The following is a 2,810-nucleotide window of genomic DNA, read 5'->3' as shown; positions in this document are numbered from 1 at the left end:
TGCGGGTGAAGGGAGAACGCTGCCTGTACTAGCCCAGGAGAGGGAACAGATAAGGAAAGATTCCCCATTTTGAGGCTGTTTGAGATCACCTGATTTTTTTTTTTTAATTGTGTTACAAAAAACTAACTTTAAGTTTTAACTGTTTTCAACAGGGAAAATAACACACTCCTCGGGGAAAGGTGAAGGGTTGAGAAGACAGGCCCTGGGTAAAAATTTTTACAACACCTGGAGTTGATAGGCCTACCTAGGAGAGAACACAGGCACTGCCACACCAGCACAGGGGACAGCTGCTGTCTGGGGTCAGCAGACCAGTTCACATGCCACACAAGGTTGCTATAGATCCAAATCATAAAAATCTTCCAGCTCATCATGAAACAAGTCCCACTCATCTTCAGAGTCTGCCAGTTCGTCATCCCCACCTGCAGCCAAAAGCATAAGCAACATCTCGCCCAGCTCAAAGGTGACAACCTCTTCATCATTGTCAAAAGGGTTGCTGCTATCTCTTTCTTCAATGAGTTCTCAGAAGTGGTTCCTTCATTGGACCCAGTTTCTGCTTGATGTTCCCACTTTCTGCCTCTACGGCTCCTCTGTAAGGCCATCAGGGTACGCATGCTTGTAAAAACAATTCCTTCCAAATGGGCAGCTCCCACGTCCTTCATCAAAATACCTGCAAGCCTTGTTGCTCAACGCCTCCTTGTATTTCTGAATGAGTTTCTGCTTCTCTTCTTTCTCTTCCACCCAGGACTCACTTGGAATGACAAAGTTAGATGTGATCTGGCAATCTGGGCAGGACTTTATAATCTTGCTCTGAAATTGCTTAGCACTCTTCCATTTGCGAATGCACTTGAGACAGTAGGCGTGGTTGCAGTTGGAGAGGATCCTGAAGCGGCACTTGCTGGGGTTTGCTTTCTCATAGACCACCTCCATGCAGATCCCATACACCACGTCCTTGCTGTGCTGCACAGCAAGTGAGAGCTCCATGTCCTTCTCATGGGCCTCAATGCACAATTTTATACGCTGTGATCTCTGGGCAGCAGCCATGGGATGCAGGACCTGCAGTCCACACATGTCACATGAATCTCCGTGGAGAGGCACACAGTTCTCCCCATCTTGGCACTCTCTCACTGCAGCACAGGGGCACAGCTGCTTCTTGGTTTCCACAGCAGTTTTTCTCTTTCTCTGATTCTTCCTTGGTCACTGAGTCCTGCAGAGGTGCTTCAGTGCAGGAAGGCACAGCTGAAAATTTGTAAGAGGGTGGTAAAGGTCCAAACCAATAAGGCAGATACATGAACTATAAGGGAACTGAAAATCTAATATAGCCAAAGTAGGGTTGCCCAGGAACAAACTCAATAGCATACACCCAGTCCTCTGAACCTGCTCCTACAATTGCAAAGTTTGAATTTCTTGACTCAGCTTCACCTGTATTCATTTCAACAAGTGGTCTGACTAACGATGAGAGACTTGAGGAAGCAGCAAGGGATGACACTGTAGTTAGCTCTGTAGCAGTTGCTTCTTCCTGTTTCAATGGCTTGCTATGTTCATATCTGCAGCGGTCTCCATAAATACAGTACCCTCACTGAAAATACTTGCACACTACACCACACGGACTGTCAGAGAGGTCATGGGCGTAGCGACAGTTATCACCTTCCTTACAAACCCCAGCATAAAATACCTGCAGGTGACCTGTTTAATCCAGCTGCCACCCCCTCCGCCCATCCCTGGGGATGGGATGGTGACCGAGATCAGCTGATTTAGCTGGAACAGGATAGCTGGCTGACTCCACAGGAGAATTTAGAGTGAGAAAGAGAAAATCTGAGTCATCCAAAACATGTGAATTTGCCCTGAATGAGCTTCCACTGTCAGTTGCGTCACACGTAGGCATTGAGGTCACCGACCAGAAAATATAGGAACAGCCTTTCTGCCTTGCAGGCAGGGCTGCTGGCCCTATTCACTCTCTGGCCTTCAGGCAACACCAGAGAGCAGCTCCAGCCAGTTACCATCAATTGCCAGGAGATACTAGAAGCCGGCTGCTGAAAGACTAAAGACAGAATAAACAGGTTTCTCACCTGAACAGAAGGTGGCCATCAGATGCTTCCACACGGACACCTTTTAGTCCCATGGGAGTATAGCTCCAGCCAGAGACCTAGAGTTGTCTTTGTGCTTAGACGCTTGTCCACCAAGGGTCCCGAGTTGGGAAAGGGAAAGTGAGAAGGGAGAGTGTTTCCCTTAAGGAGAGAGTCCCCCATACAGTCACGGGTGAGTGGCAACTATCTGGGCTGGTGGCACAGGAGTAAAAAGCATTTACCAAGACAGTTGTAGGTAAAAAAAAAAAAAAAGCAGATTTATTAGCGAAGGTATGAAAATGCATTGCGAGAAAGCAATGGATTGAATCAGCAAGAGAGAAGCTGACTGCTGGGAGACAAAGACTTGCTGCAGAGTTTATAGAATGGAACTTGGGCTGATGGATAACGCAACTGTAGCAGGAAGATAACTTGCATTTTTCTGTCTGCTGAGGTGTTTGATAAGAAATTGAAGCATTTGATGATAAGCAGGAAATCTGTCAATTCTACACATTATCTACACAGGAGGGCTATATGTCCTGGGCCATAAGGAGTACAGCAGACTTACAGTTTATCTGCTTTCTATTTTTGTTTCTATGTCCTGGACCAGGAGGAAAGGCAGACCTTATAGCATATCTGCTTTATTTCTTTGCTTTCCCCTGGTCACGCCAGCCACTCCTTTTCCCTAATTAGGACTCCATACTTGATCTATACCTTGTAACAAAAATAACAATGAATTCAAAATGATCA

General features: G+C 46.4%; 1 pseudogene; it reads right to left on the bottom strand.

Moving 5' to 3' along the window:
* Window positions 1-224: 224 nt before the first annotated feature.
* Window positions 225-1,288, bottom strand: LOC129043522 (E3 ubiquitin-protein ligase makorin-1-like; annotated as a pseudogene).
* Between the last annotated feature and the right edge of the window lie 1,522 nt (window positions 1,289-2,810).

Source organism: Pongo pygmaeus, chromosome 13 (genome assembly GCF_028885625.2).
Source record: "Pongo pygmaeus isolate AG05252 chromosome 13, NHGRI_mPonPyg2-v2.0_pri, whole genome shotgun sequence".
Classification (NCBI taxonomy): domain Eukaryota; kingdom Metazoa; phylum Chordata; class Mammalia; order Primates; family Hominidae; genus Pongo; species Pongo pygmaeus.
Note: the sequence above shows the minus strand (reverse complement) of the source record. Positions and strands in the feature narration are given on the sequence as shown.